This window comes from Aythya fuligula, chromosome 3 (genome assembly GCF_009819795.1).
Source record: "Aythya fuligula isolate bAytFul2 chromosome 3, bAytFul2.pri, whole genome shotgun sequence".
NCBI lineage: Eukaryota > Metazoa > Chordata > Aves > Anseriformes > Anatidae > Aythya > Aythya fuligula.
Window position 1 is genome coordinate 9,418,563 of NC_045561.1, and position 16,932 is coordinate 9,435,494.

Below are 16,932 nucleotides of genomic sequence, written 5' to 3' on the forward strand. Positions count from 1 at the left end.
AGTTAGGAATCACCTAGCAGAAGAGGAACCTTGGTGGGAGTTTGGGTCTCATTAGTTTTAATTTTAAGTACCTACAAGAGTCTTAGGAGACACAGCAAGTATAGAGAACACACAATATAGGTAGAATCCCTGTAAATTGAATACAAGTTAGTTTAAATTGTGGATTCAAATAGTTAACAAGATTAGAAATAAGAAATGAATACAGTTGCACAGGCGGTTGACTCACTATTACTGTCATTTCCTTTTGGCTTTGGTCATGGGGATAACAAGGTAAGAAATAACTGTTTGTTTCCTTTTATTGATTGGTTTGGTATTTGAAATAAAGATGATCTTTTTTTGTCTGAAGAAGTCTTTTGTAAGTTAATATTATGTTAATTAGAATGGATGTCTTCCTGAGCCTTATTTTCTCGTTCATTTGATCTGATTAGCTGATTAATTTTTAATTGCCTACTGAGAGATCTTTACCATATTGTGATTTGTGTTTTACCTTTACATTTGGAAAACAATAGTACGCCTAAAATGACTCTAAAGTATTGTATTGAGGTATTTCTGTGAGGGATAATTGCAAATTATGATTTCTTCCTGCTTCCTAATTTTAGTGCAATCTACTTTGAGTTAGGGCTCATTAATCAAAAAGCTTTGCATAGTATGGAGTAGTAAGAAGGGGCTTTAGTTGGGCAGGCTTCATGGGAGAGAGTCAGACTTGATGATCAAATGGAAATGAAATCTCTTGGCTGTGTATGAATACCGCAGCGAACGCTTCCCAGCTTATAACGTTTATTCTTTTTCTCCGCAAAAATATTCTGCGGTTCTCAGAATGAATGTATTAATAAGCTTAGAAATAGAGGTATAAACTTCTAACAAGGCCAAGTGTTGATTAAAATATATTTTCCAGCAATGGAAAATAAATCACAGTTCTTGGCAAGTTATTTCGAGTTATTCCCTGAGTGTTTAAAATTTGCACCTCATTCTTAGACTGAATTTGTCTTGCTGTAACTTCCATCCCTTGGATTCTGCTTTTGCCTGCTAGATTGAAGAGCCCTCTATTATCAAATTTTTGTTCCCTATGGTAAGCACTTGTAGACTGTGATCAAATCATTCTTTAAATTTCTCTTTCATAAGTTAATTGATTTTGCGCCTTGAGTCTCTTGCAATAAGACGTGTTTCCTAATACCATAATAGTTCCCCTGACTCCCTTGGAATCCGTGATTTTTTTTCACAATCTTTCTTAAAACGGCATTGTGAACCCAGTCGAACTGCTCGTTCTTTCACTGATGCCAAATAAGACAACATAACCTCCCTAATTTTCTTTGTTATTGTTTGTATGTCTGGTGAGCATAGTAGCTTCTTGTTAATGCGCTACACTACAAATTCATAATAACCTGGTTACTCACCATGGCCTTTGTTCCCCGGTCCTTGTCTCCTCTTTAGGATCTCTTTTTCCCAATGTTGAGTCCTCCATCATTAACTCTGTTTCACTGTTCCTCTTCTGAGATCCATGGCCTTCTGCTGACTATACTGAAGTACACAGTGTTTGGTTATAGCCACCTAACCAAATGAACCAAATGTCTGTTTCATTATTTACCATTTTCTAGTCATTTCAAATATTGTGAAAATGATTTTTTTTTTTTTAAACAAAACAAAAGAGCGTCTAGGAGCCAATAATCAATACTGATACAGGTGACTTGTTCCCCAGTCATGTTACGATGGCTTAAACATATCTGCTGTGTGGTTTTTAAGTAGTTTAAGGTGCTATTCTGATTCATCACGTCTAATTCTAGTCATCCAAAAATGAGCTTCTCATGGTTGGTGGTTTTCTAAGCTCTTAATAGACAATGGGGAGAGGTGGAGGCCTTTATGGAAAGATGTAGTGGACTTGCATGAAGAATCATACATCATTTTCAGAAGATATCTTTCCACTGCCTATGATGGGAGAGCATTGAGAATCTATCCCATCTTTTATGCTTTTTAGCTTTTTGGCAAACCTATGGTGTGTTACACAGCCAGTTCTCTTACAGACGTCTATCAAGATGGTTGCCTTTAGCAGTTCCATTTGTAATCACATCAAAATATGATATCAAGTTAGCTTGACAAGATCTATTTTCCAGAAACCCATGTGGATCAGCTTTAATTAGATTATCCCTTTTAGTTCTTTATCAAGTTAGTTATCATTTATATGCCTCTTTTGCTTTTTTATCAGGTCTTTCTATCAAATTCCTACTTTTTCCATTTTAATATTGACACACATCCAAATGGTGAAAATTCTGCGGCACTGGTGTCTTAGTTGTTTTTGTTCATTTGTTTCTGTCCCATCTAAATCAGACAGGCTTTTCTGGGAGGCGCTTCAGCTCTCCTACATTGGTTAGGGATACAGCTGAGGACGACTTAGAGCCATCTCTTATAAGAAGATTTTCAGAAGTCTCTACCATGCAGCCTGCCCAGATAGTCGATTCCTGCAATCTGCACAGTGGAGGGTGGGTTTTATTGCCTTTTCTTTTTGGCAGGACTTCAAATGAAGATTCTTGTAAATGTGTTAGGTTGGGTGCTTCTCTTTAAACTCACATGTTTCAAAAGGTTTTTAACTATCTGAGTGAAAGTTGCTACATTTTTGGTTCTTCTTCCTCATTCCTCTTTTTCCTCTGTAAAAGAGATGTGCAGATGTAAGCTGAGAGACCATAGTCTCCCATTGCCTTCTGCCTGCAGAGTTGGTACCAGGTGTGATGGGAAAGCAATAACTTTGCACAGACTAAGTGGTAAGAAATTATAGCCAAGATGTTTTGCTTGTTTGTTTGTTTGTTTGTTTTTCTGTGATATTTTTGCATGAGGAAGGTGCTCTGAAATAAGGATTTTTGCTGTCAGCTTACAAAGATGATTGCAGAACAAAAGTGATAGGGGAAAATGTACACAATGTTTTTTTTTTTTTTTTTTTTTTTTTTTTTTTTTTTGTTGTTGTTGTTTTGTTTTGTTTGTTTGTTTCTGAACAAGGAGACTGCCCCACCCAAAACTTGAAACTCTGTCTGACAGATAAGAGATGCTCCTGCAATAGAGTTCATTTAGGTCAACAGGTAATTCAAAAACTACTGGTGGCATTTTAAGTGTCAACACACTAAGCTAACTGGTACCAAAGCGGTGAATGGTAAAGGCAAGTCAATGCTGTCCTGTCCAGCCTGAGCCTTCTGCTAGATGTTGAGTAGCATCCTGAAGGACAGTAGGTCTCATCTTCCATGCCAGCCACCTCTGCTCTTCTTCTGGAGGGATCTGTTGCCATTGTAGCAGGGGCTCATTTCAGAAGATGTGCAAGGATTGCTTGTACCTAAACAGTAGTGGCTGCAATATCACCAATTATAGGAATTACTTATTTTCAGTAAAGATGGATTATTGATGTAATTCAACGACATGTCCTTTTTCCTGGGTAATCCAAAATCCAAAGCCAGATTTTTCCAGGAAGGGAAGATGGTGTTATTTTTTACAGACTACATCTTGATATTCCAGTAAATATAAGGGGAAGCAGTTAACAGCTAGTGTGACCACCCACTGTTGGAGGTAGCTTGCCTCAACTGGAGATGTGTGGAATTTTCTTTCTTCTCTTTTCTTAGTCTTTTCACTTCCTTCCTTTTTTTTTTTTTTTTTCTTTTTTTTTTTTTTTTTCTTCTTCTTTTCTTTTTCTTCTCTGCTGTATCTCCTCTGCATTTGTCAGAAGTAAATGTAGTAGTTATGCAGTAGCCAGACCACCAGATGGGCAACTGGGAGAGCTTCAGTTCATTAACAGACCGGGAGTGTTGGTCTTTTTAGGTTCATACTTTCCCAGACGAGTATCATATGGGGCATTTTGAGAGAATATTTTCCAGAATGAGCTTTTATAGTCCAGAACTAATATCTTATAACACAGCAAGTGCTTCGCAGGCACACTACATAGTTAGCACTACAACAGCTTCTACATCAGCGTAGCAGAGTGCTTGCACTGCAGCCATTTCAGATCACTGGGACAGATCACACTTAGGCTCATTATAGGAACTACCTAACCACAATGAGTTGCATCTCAACGTGGAGGTATTTATGTGATTACTTCTTGGGAGGTGTTCGTCCAAGTGTAAATTGCTTTGTCTCAGAACAGATTTTAGCTGATACCGACAGCTTGGTTGACTGGCACGTTGTCATTTTCATAACACACCTGAAAGGAAAGTGCCAAAAAAATGTAAGTGGCTTTGGTGCAGTGAGAAATTTTAAGTAAAAATTTGTCTCAAGGTATATCAGTAGAAATAGGTCGGCTTCAGGTAATATTTGAGATAGAACAGGATTAAAACCTCCAATTTTTCTTTCACACTGTTTCTGGGGGGATCTCAGTTCATGTGAAAACAGCGCACGATGCTCCTGCCATGGTAACACAGAAGTGTGGTTGATTCTCCTTCTTCTACATGCTTGTCATCTTTTCTGTTACTTTCAGGTACTTTTCCCTGAAGTCCCCTTCCCCATCTGTGCTGGTGTCATGAAGACAGCCGACCTTCTGCCCTCACCATCCCATCAGAGTCTGCATGGGGTGAAACTTTGTGCTGTTATTTTGCCCTGGTTTTCCATGGCAAACAAGGGTTATGCAGTCACGCTGTGTGCCAGCTAGGCAGTTGTTTTTCTCCCTTTCTGTTGTTCACTTGTAACAACATTTGACAAAAAGACCAATCTCTTTTTGAAATGAAATTCCTGCTAGCATTATAAAAATTGGTGGTTAGGAAGAGCAGACAGACCCAGTATATCACCCCTGTTCCTTTCTCCTGAGGAGAGAATCGCCACACTAGAGTGATGCTACATATGCTCCAGAGTTCACACATTACTAAACACATCTCACATGCGCTTTATTAGACAGAGTATAATGCGACCATGGGATGCAAAATCAAAGCGAACCACACTTTGTAAGTTTACAGCTCAGGAAATGGAGAGAAGCTGCTTTCCTTCTGCTCACTGGAACAGAAATCCTTTTGAAAAGAAGGTTCCAAGCTCTGTTTTGCTAGTGTGCTGCATGTGATTTCATCCCATTAGCTGTGATGGTCACCATTCAGTCCTCCAAGTGATGATGTGATGTACTGGGGGAAAGGGTTGTTTCCAGTGTTATCAGGATAAATCTTCCTATGAACACTTGACCAAGAACACACATGTTTTGCAATTACGTCTGTTTAACGAAACCAGTCATTTCCCCACAGTACTGTAGAATCCTTTTTTTCTGGCAGGAGATGTGAAGAATTTGCAATTTCTATACATTGTAATAGATTTTAATGCAGAAATGGTTCGAGTCCAGGTTTGTAAAACGGAAGGCATGTAGCCCACACTTTTGTTTGTTTCATTTATTTAGCATGGCATGGCTAGGTCCTGGAACTAGCTTATATGAGGTCATTACCCTATTGATTAAATAGTGTGATGAAAAGGGCATGATAATACACTGCTGGGAGATTATTGCCAGACACTTTGCAAACAAAGCTGCTGAAAGGAGAGCAGTTGTGAGACCTTCAGCGTGGTGGGTAATTAGCAAGCAAGTAGGAATTAAAATAAAGGATACATGGCGTGATATAGTGATTATGTGCAGATAACTAATGTTTTGAATACTCCCTTTTGGTAACTCTAATGAGAATACATCTTAGTACAGGAAATGTCTGCTAGGACTACGCTATCCAGAATCCTTAAACAAGCTGTGCAGTTATGTTGTCCCTGACAGTGAAAAGAAAGTGTGGAAGCAGTGCTGCAGATCTCTGTTTCTCCTCAGACCTTTCTCTCTGGGTCTTTCTTTTCTTCTAAATATCTTAATGTCATGAGTCATAGAAAAAAAACAAGTAAACCTGTGCCACATCCCTGGGGTGGAGCACCATTTATTGAAAACAAATTAAAACAACAACAAACTATTTGGTCCAACAACTGGATCCAAACTAGCTGCCTTTTGAGTGGAAAGCATCAACCCCTACCAGATGGAGATGTCTAAAACTGGGATGTCCAGGTATTAGCACGTACACGCCTGTTGCATTTAGACTAGCCTCCCCTCCGCCTCCCTGAGGGACACAGATACGCCTGAGCTCCTGGGATGCATCTGGGCATCTGATGGATTCTGTGGCACACATTTCATCTCTGCAGCCTTCTCAGACCTGAAAAAAACAAGAGATTAAAGGCCTTTCAAACAACAGCTCAGTTGCCTAAAGGGGAATGAAATGAAAATGTTCAGAATATGGCATTTCCCTCTGTAGAGGGAAAGATGGCTAGACACTGGAAGACATCTCACCAGCCATGTGTTACTTCTTTGCCCAATTTCAAGTTCCTTTCTGTCATGACATCCATGACAAGACACTGACAATTTCATAAATGTTATTGTCACTATAATTCTTCAGAGCCCTTGCCCACAGCGTTACAGACCAGGGTGTGAGAGCTCCTGTGTTAGACTGCCTTCTTTCACAAGTCTCGAGCTGCATCTTGAGTACACGGAAGGAGAGTTAAACAGCCATCACAGCAACAACGGGAGGGAAGAGGGCACAAGGCAAAGACAAACAGAAGGGAAGGGAGCTGAGAGAAAAGAGAAAAGAAGTACTGTTGTGGAGGAAAGCATCTACTGAAGGCAAAAGGGGGAAGCATCTACAGTGAGGGCAAAGTAAATGGGGAATTCTCTGTCCAGCTCTATTAACCTTAATTTTAGTTCCTCTTTTCCATTTCTCAGCTTAAGCAAGCAAGCATATAGCCATGTTTATGTAATAGCTGGAGTAATGAAGATGGAATATACCAATTTGGGGCTAATTCTCGCCCTCGGGAGAGCAGAGGGACTGCAGCTGTGGCCAGCCCCTACCGAAAAGAAGTGGTGAGGAGAACAGCTCCTTGTGTCCGACTTCCCATTACATCCTCACTGGGGACCGCCATAGTCTAGCCCTTAAAATAAATAGATGAGGTTAATTTTTCCAGCGGTAGAGTTGGTTTAGCAGCTCCCAGCACTGGTTCAGTTATATTCCTGCTCAAGCTAATGAAGTGGTTCCCCTGAGAACAGCTGGACCCACTGCAAACTTTCTGAAAAGGCCATTTATAGCCATCTCCAGTCAGCGGGTTCTGAGTCTTGGGACCATCTTTGTTCTTTTCCTATTTGGTATCTTCACCTTCCAGACCATAACAGGCAAGGTTTTCCTCAACCTTTATCATAATGCCATTCTGCAGCCCTTGCCATAGTGTCCTTTGATTAGAGAGCGTGGGAGAAGCGTGTACCACTGCACATTTGACCACATCCTCTGAAACTGAGGTTGTGGCTGAGCTAATTATTTTTACGACTGGAAGAGAACAGGCAACGCTGCCTAAAGAGTGGGCAGATATGTGTCTGTGCGAGCGTGTGTTTGTGTGCTTACACCGTCTGGCAGGAGCAGATCCAGAAATACTTCCCCTTGGCATTATTTCGGTGCAAATCGTCGGTAAAGATGTAAGCGCAGAAGCCTCGGTTCTCCGCCTGGAGCCCGGCGTTCGCCTGAGGTTTGGCGTGCTGGGGGCTGCGTCGCGGTGCAGAACCCCTGCCCTCGTGAATTCCTGTTCTGCCATTCCCCAACTGCCGCCCTGTGCTTCTGTGGGCAGGGGGGAAGTTGCCCTTCCTCCGCGCCGCTTGTTTTTGTAGCGGTAGCAGTATGAGGTACCCTTTATTTATAATCTGAACGTTAGGGATGTTGGGCCAATCTGGTGCTTCCAGCTGGCTGAACACTTCCTAGCGCTTTGGATGCCAGATATAACATAATTTATTGTGGAACACAGTAGGGGTAATACACTTCTCGCTATCAAAGGTTAATGTACAATATCAGCAGCTCTTCGGCAAGGATGCATGTATTGTGGGATGCTCTGTGATTATGTATCTCTTATTAAAACAGAAAAACAAACTGCTTTCCTTTTCAGTGCTGCTGTCGGCCGGTCCCCCCTCTCTTTTCCCTCCTTCCCCTCAGTTATTTTAACTCCTTCATTGCATCATGCAGTTTTCACACATTTCCTCAGGGAGAAAAGAGCAATTGTACTTTGTTTCTTTGGCACGAAACTGAGCAAACGAAGGGGGATTTTTTTGCTTTGTTTTAACTAAAACATTCATTTCTGTGCCAAGACAGAGCGAAGCTGCTGAGTTAGCCAAGGCTGTAAATTGAACTGGTCCTTTTACCTCTAGAAAATATTAAAGCATCCTTCTGCCACTGAGCTGGCACCCGTTGCTGGATCAAGTGCTACTATTAACGGGAAATCGGGAAAGTACATTATCACTCCAGTGCTGTCATTACCACAGGGTTTCACTGAACTATAGCGTTCAGAAAAGTGAGACTGCAAAGACCAGAGAAAAATAGAGCTGGGGGGGGGGGGGGGAAGAAAGCTTCAGACGAAAAAACTTGGAGATACATTAAGGGTTTGTGAAGGTACCCAGCATGGGAGGCAAGTGGCTGCTTCTCTGAAAAGGGATATGATAGGTAAAGCCCCCCATTATTCTTCAAGTACAAGGTTAGAAAGAAACTAGTGTAGACTTTTCTAAGGGGCTTGTCTAATCAATTCTAGAAGATCTGAAACCTGTCAAGGCAAGATTGTGTCTGCCTGAAATCTAATGAGGTACATTCTGCACCAAGAAAAACCCCAAAGAGAGGTTTTTATTGTGAACTTTTTTTTCTTCCCAGTAGAGTAAGCTCCTTCTCAGGAATTCTTCTGTTAAAGAGAGATTTTTTTAATCATCAGAAATACACAGTAAACTGCATTGACAGTTCAGTTAAAGAATATAATGGAAATTTATAGAATAATCAGTAAAGGCTGTGGTTATTTAAGATGTTAACTTACCACTTACCATGGGTGTTGCCAGGTCAGCAGGTGAGGAAGCTGCCTTCTTCCTGTGAAGTCATGCTGAATTCACTGGCTCTTCTGGCATCAGAGCCATCGGGAAGACTTAGGTAAACATTTTTTTATAGTTCACAGTCTGGGCTGCATCTGACTTCCACTTTATGGGATAAAAAATGAGAAATAATACGTAAATTCAGTTCGTTTTGCTTCTCCTTTTCAAAGTTCTTTAGAGACTTGAAATAATCTTCCTGACACCCATGCAAGGTAAGCATAGCTATCGAGTTTTACAGATGTGGAAACTGAGGCACGGAGGGGTTAAATAGTGACATATCAAAATATGGGTGCCTCAAATAAAGCAAATTAAGCCTGTGGCCCAAATAGCAGAAGTCCTGAGCTGATTTCACCAGAAGACAAGAATGCTCAGCATATCCATGGGGTGGGCCATGCGCTGATGTGCTGAGCTCTGAGGGCTGCAGAGCAAGTATGCCTCAGGTATGGTTCCCCAGCTTGGGCTCACATCACTAGACCAGAGCGGTCCTGAATAATTTCCAGGACCCATGTTTTTTTTTCTAGCCCCACTGAGGCTCTGGGAATCTGACAGCCTTACTGACTTTTGCTTCCAACTTAACCTGCTCTTGGTCAGGTCTCTTAACTCTATGCCTGCTTTTTATTTTGTAAAAGGTCTCCCTTATGGACATGATCAGCTTCGTAAGAAAAGCTCTATATGAACTTAAAATATATTTTTGGTTTTGTTTCCTGGGATAGGCTTCCCTCTGAGAATTACTCATCAAGCCATGCATTTGCTTTGCTCAGCACTACTCCAGTAGAAATATTTCTTGTTTATTTAGTCTTGCACGCTGGTCTGACGTTCTCTTGTTACCAGAACACAGTCGACTGAGAGCTTGCAGTGCCCGGGGAATCCAAGATTATGGCCCAGGGGTTCAAAAATGAGCACGGATCTTCATTGTGTATCTTCTGGGGCTCTGGTCAGGGCATTGGTGTGCTTGATTTTTCAGCATGTCCTGAGCACTGAAGCTGTGCTGTGGTTGCTCTGGCTGTCTGAGAGGCAGCAGCCCCTGCAGTACACAACAAACATCCCCAACCTGACGCTCCCAAGGAGCAGATATACCTTTGAAACTGTGGTTATTTTGACCGAGCACTTATAAGTTTGACTAACACAATTTCTGTCAATTCATGCTATCAGTAAGTTAAACAATATTGAGCTATTATTTCACAGTTCTTAGCAAAAGCGTGTATTTCCCAAGTCACAGCAACAAGGAATATTCCACACTCCCACCCCCCAAGTTGTTTTCAAAGAGGGTTCAAAAATCATTCAGATAATCAGACTTCAGTGCTGTGAAATTTTATCAAAGGGCATTCTTTCCCTGGACTCATATATGAGCCTATTTTGCCAATCAGATAAAACTTCCCAAGCTTTTTCCTAGCAGCATCGGTGGTTAACTTGATCTTATTGCACTGTAAAGGATTTTGTGCTACAAATCATTTCTTCATAGAATCTCTTTGTTATGTTGGGTGAACTCTGGACAGATTATTTGTGAGAACATTTCCAGGAACATTAACAGCACGGTGTAGTCTCCAATGAAATAAAAATGACTTTTAAAAGGGGGTTCTTTTAGATTAATAAAAGCGAGAATATATAATGCGAAAGGCTGATATGGAAATGTTTAAGTGTATTAATAGGCAGAAGAAATACCTATTAAGCAGAATAGTATCTGTAGAGCAGCCCCCCTTCCATTTAAAATTGTATATATTATTTTAGCTGGTGGGACTCCTTCCTTCCACCTTGTGAAAGCTGACAATTTTTACTTACAGCCTGGAGCTAAATACTGCAGTGCCTCAAAATGGAAGATGAAACAGGCCAACAGGTTTTCTTTGTCTTTTGAAAAAAATGGAGTGTCATTTCTTCTCCCTCCCCCTTGTGTGTTCCTCCCCCCGCTACACCCCTACTAGTATTAGCAGCTTTTCCTCCAAAAAAGCACTAGATGGTGCCCCTTTTCTTTGAGTGCGACAGAGCTGGATTTCCCAAGAGAGGTGCTACTGCCCTGCAGTGAAGATCATCAGGCACAAAAACTTGTAGGGTCTCCTTGCCCTTTAATATTATTAAGAGCCCAAGATAAGTCTCTTTTACTTCTTTTAAGCCCTCAAATCTGAAGTAGATCCATCTTCAGGAGACTGTCTTGTTAAGGATGAAGAGTGAGTCATGACTTCTAAGATTCACGAGCAGTAAAATGCAAGAAAAAAAATGGTTTCAGACCAAAGGGGAGAAAAAGCAGGCTTTCTTTCTCCCCGTATTTGTAATTTCTGGCACCCCAGCACTGCAGCATCAGAGAACGTTTGCAGTGTTCTTGGCTGCAAAGAAAACTTTTCAAGTCAGAGATCTTTAATTAGATGTTACCTGGGCAATCTGATCGATATAGATGTTAATTTTATTATGACCCTTTGCCCTTAACTGAGCAAGCAGCATTTTGTAAACAGAATTGATACTACCGTTCAATATTTATCCTTTAAAATAAAGTGCCTCACAGGAGCATGGCCTAGCCTTGTATTCTGCGTGTTCTGTCAACTAACACTGTATCTTTATTAAAAAAAAAATCCTATTACTCTTGGTTAGCAGATTGTTACCTAGCCTTTGAAGCTGGAACAAATGATTGGTTAAAAGGATATTATCTATATTATCTGCATCTACATTTCCTTCTGCTCTGGAATAACCATTTACTAGGTCCATGTCATCTTTGCGTTTAGATGGTTGATATATTCTAGACCCTCAACAGCAGAAACAGATAACATGACATTGAAACAAATTAAAAATCAACAACAAATAAAATGCCAGCTTGCTGGGAATGAAATCTGAGGCAGATATCAGCCCCCTCATTATGAAACTCCTAAAATGTAACCGAAAGGAACCACTTCTAGTGATCTGTTTATTTGTGCATTTGAAATGGCATAAAAATAAACATTCTTTGAAGTCACCCAAGATAAATTAGTGCAGGTTTGTCATTTCTTACTATTTTTGTAAATGGTCCTTAGAAAATTAGGTCTGTTGGCATCTGGGAACAAAAATTCAACTGGGAAAAGAAGCTTTAATATGAAACAGAAAGAATTATTCCCATGCTCTGGCTGCCCTGTCATATGTCATGACATGTGGCAGGTTGACTGCTCATTAATTCTATTTATATCAGTATGATAATACACCCCACTGAGTACACATGTGTTAAAATATTCATAAATTATGTTTAGTGCAAGCAGATATACATTACATGCCAAAAGAAGACTATTATTTAAAGACAAAACTGGTAAACAGTCAAACACGAAAAAGTCTTTTTAATGTTGGTCCGGTACATTGTGTATCATCAAACTCGCATTTAATTGCCTTCACTTGCAAACTGTCTCCAGCAATGCAGTGTCCAATGCACCTTTATATTTTTTAACAACTGGCAAAAGAAACAGCTTCTGCTGAAAGCGATTGGAATTTCAGCAATTACTGTAAATGTCATATTATCTCAAAGCAATAAGTGTAACAATTTGAAATATTTAAAATGAAGGTTTACTTTGACCTTCACATATTTTGAGGTACTCTTTACACAGCTGAAAGCTCTACTCTAAATATTAAACAATTCAAATGCAAACTATTTTCTAAGGGAAATGCAGTCTAGCTCCCAAAATAGTTAATCTTAGTTAATAGTTAATTTTAGGCTAAAAGTAGCCCCAAAATAGTTAATCTTACAATGCCGAGGATATTTTATGTTACATGTATATATTTCTTAAACTTTTAAATGCCTTTTAAAGGAGCAAAATTAAAAATAGTTTTTAAAATAATTACTTTTTTTTTTATAGCATGAGAAAGTAATTTCAAGAAAAAAAGTAGCTGTATCTGTGTCCTAAAATCTGTTTATTCAGAATCAGAATTGCTAGGTGCAATTGACTGTGAATGTGCTTATAGCACTGTGTTAGGATTAAGAAGAATATTTAGACCCGTGCTTTTTATCTAACAGGAAGCCATTATGAATTGTGCTGAATCTCTTCGGTAAAAAATCTTAATAAATGATCTTTGAAATGTAAAAATGCATCTCAGAGCTTCAGAAATTATCACAAATTATCGTGCACAAATGTCACAGGTGTTAAAATCACTGCAAGTTTCAAAATTATTACCAGAAGGTATGACACGGCACACATTTATTTGCAGTTTTTGTGATAGCAGTTATCCTCCTAAATAAGCACAAACCAAGCTGGTTTTGATATCCTGTTAGTGCTTCACATTTGGAAAACAATTTCAAAACTTTTAAAACATCAAATGTTGTAATGGGGGCAGGGAGAAGGGAGGAGGGGGTTGCTTCATGATGAAATTTAAAAAAGATATATGATGAGAGTCAGAGTTTATGTACTTCATAAAGGGCAAATAGTTACCCTGTTTCTACTCAGTTTTAAGGGATCTGAACAGGGGCAGGATAAAGTGACTGACCGTAAAGCATATATAACCTTTCTAATCACAAAACCATGCTAATGTTTCTAGCAGCAGTGAAGCATGGTGACTTCTGATAAGGGACGAAGAGGGGGCACAGGAACACGGTGTTACAAAGCCACCTCTTCAGCACGTTTTGTGGGGATGGTGGCTTGCCCGGGTGTTCGTGGGCAAAAAATGTTGCCCCTTCATTTTGGCTGCGCTGTCAAAAGTGCCAGCCGAGTTGATAGATGCCCAGCCATACAGGTGGCTCAGTTTTACCCATCAGTGAAAGGGTTAGAAGGGGTTGGGAATTTTCTGTTTCTTTGATTGAAAAGGCTGGTTTGAGGAAACTGAAACTTATTTTGCAGGCAGGTATCAGTTTCAAAGAAACTTTCATCAGAAGAGATTTGTCAGCCGTCGGATGGAATTTCTGGTCGAGACCAGAAGGAGATGGCAAGGTTGGAGTATCAGGTAGCGCCACGGTCGGGGAACTTACCTGGAATGTGGAAAATCAAGGTTCAGGCCTAAGGACTTGAACGTGAGATTTACAAAGTAAGTGCCCTGAACGTTAGGCTGCTGAGTTGTTTGCTTGCTGTGCAAGCTTAACTTTATGCAAAGTGGAGCAGCGCTAGCAGGAGATGGTGAGACACAACGTGTCAGGCTAGCCTGAGCCCTGGTGTAAAATGTCAATTGGGACAGTGGCAAAGCGGGCAGAATTAAGGGGGTCTTCACCTACCGAGGTTTTACGGAATGCCTGTCCATCTCATTCTAGTGCATAAAATTCACAAAGTCTTGGTCCAAGAGGGGAATGGGAATATTTCTGAAATCTCATAAAAGCTTTGCAAAATGTGAAACGTGCTTCTTCCATCCCGCTGCTGATCCTCTTTGCCATAGAAACAAATTGCAAAAATCCACTGAATTCCTGGGAGCAAACTGTGCCTCATGTAATATAATTTGTCAATAGCTAGGGAATTTACTAGATGTAAGGTTCATTGTAACTCTAAAAAATGCGGTCTCTTAATAAATGCTTCCTGAATTTTAAGAAACTTTGTAATAATATAAAAAAAGCTTTTAATCTTGGTAATGGTAACGGCAAATTATATACACCATCTAATTTTATCAGACGATAACAGTTGTAGTTTTTATCTTCAAAAACAGGTTGTGAGTGCTAGAGGGGAATAACTCTTCATAGCAAAAGCTAAGTTAATTTTGTATTGTCTTATGTTGCTGGCAAAGCTGCCTCTTTTTTTTAGTTCATCCTTTTTTTTTTCTGATTTTTCTCTGAGAAAAGGAATCATTTCACACAGTTTACTTAAACACACACACACAAAAAAAAAACACGTTAAAAAAAATCTCTCATTATAAGCTTTCTGAAAGTTTGCTATGCACTTTCATGTAAAACTTGGCCTCAGTACAGAACTGCTGTACAATCATTTTCATCTGAGATTTGAACATATTGGAAGAACTAGAGCAGTTCTTTCTTCTATCCTGTCATTTTTTTCCCTTGGAAATGATGAGCATATGGCAACCACCCTCACTGGATTCTCAAACAACAGGAGGGACCTTATTTCGATTCCTACATCCTGTCATCAGTGAATCCCATGATATTTTGTTCTTGCAAGGCTAAAGATGTGATTCGCATTTGCCATAAGGACAGAGCTTAATGTGATGCCATTTTACCACAGGAGCCCTCAATCAGTTAATTAAACATGATATAAATCACTGCATGTATTTGTAAAGTAAGATTAATATGGCACAGTCAGAGTAATGAGGAATCCTCACCATTGTCTGTGTGTGAATCACTGATACGAAGATTACCCTTTTTGAAACTGGATATCTTTGAGTGGGTTTTGTTGGCTTAATCCCTCAGACTGCTTTGTGCAACCTGAAACCCAGAGCTGTCATCTTTAGCCAAAATTTCAGCCATAACTTCCTCAGCTTTCACCCAATCATTTAAATCAGCATTCATAATACTTAGAAAGATCAAGCCTTTCAGCATACCACAAGGCTTCTTCATACCACCTGGGACACTGGCAACATGTTTAATAAATATTTCATTTCATTTCATCGTGAAGATTCTTATTTTTTTTTTTTTTTCCTTTTTTTTTTTTTTTTTTTTTTCTGGGGGATTTACAGGGTACCCGCAGCAGCACATTCCATCACTGTGGTCACTTAGGTTTACAGCCTTAATAAAAGGATTTTTTTTTTTTTCTTTCTTGAAGTGCTATGGAGCCTTGTTAAACTAGAGCAATTACAGACGCACAAGATAGGTGCTCTGGAGAGATCAAAGCCCCCCTAAAGACAGCTCTGTAGGATTCTGGAGCTCTCTTTGAAAAGCGCTCAGTTTACAAAGTAGAGATGTATTAAACCACGCATTAAAAATCCCATGTTCAAATAACACTAAAGGCCTGACTTGAGTTAGTGCGGAATCCACTTTAGCCACTCTCTTTTCACATCAAACTTTGAAGCACTGCGAAGGAAGTCTCTTGGTATATCAGCATGCTGTGGCACTGTGTGCATCCTGTGACATGCTGTCTTGCATGGAAAACTATCCTTTTGTTATAGAGCGCCCGTCCTGTACTTTGCTATTCTAAAATACCAGATGTATGCTACATGTGGTAGGCAGTCTTGACCCTTGGTATTTCACTTAGGAGAGGGGTGTGTGTGAAAGGAAAGGAAAAGGGAAGAAATGATGCCGTCCTTGTTCTTGAACTGAATCCCGTGCACTTCAGGGCAGCGGAGATGGGGATCAGGACAGAGGTAGGTACAAAGAATGGGAAAGGTGCTGCAGCACTGGCCTCCTCGAATAGGACCCTATGCTGGCGACCTGTACGGTGGCTGGAGAGTGTTTCAGAAGCACTTTGATCCCATCAAAGGAGCTAGCAAGAGAATAAGACTGTCAGAAGTCCTTAGTGCTTTCCAGAATTCATAGTCTTTACTCAGAAGATGCCTCCATCAGCTGGAGGTAGATGCCAATAGCCGTACTATAAAAGAACTAAACAATGGGTACTGTTTTAGGATGCTGGATGCTGGGATATATGGATGCTGGATGCTGGAAATAAATGAGTGTTGAAGAAATAAACTTATGTCTCCCAGCTCACAGAAGACCTTGCTACTGCTCCTTCATCAGAAAAAAGGAGGAAAGTAAGAAAAGATATGGGTGCTTTCTGCATGTCCTAAGACAGCAGCCTGTGATTTCAGAGCATGCAGAGCTGAGCCCTAAGGTCGGGGACTTGTGTGGCTGCAAAGGTCAGCTCCTGGCTGACCTTTTTGTCTGTCCTGGTGGCCTTCAGAAAACCAGTGGATCCCGTGCAGCTGGAAGCACTGTCATTGCCATCGGAGTTTTGAAAAGTCTGTGTTTGTGAATGCCTGGATGATGAAAGTAAGAAAGGTATTCCCTGTTGTATTCATAACTTTACTAAGCTGCAGGTGCATAAACATAAACATTCAAGATGTGCTGATCTCCTTTTTGTGCTCTGCAGTAAGTTAAAATAGTCAAAATTGAAACTGAAGTGAGAAGCTCTATTAGAGTTGAGACCATGTTTCATCTGCGGTAATGTTCTTCTCTCATTCATGTTCGTTTTCAAGTTCACAAATTCAGAAGATTTGCTTTTGGCGCAGCAGTTAATAAATATCATTGTGATGCTGATTTGTGGATAGCTATTTGAGTTTTA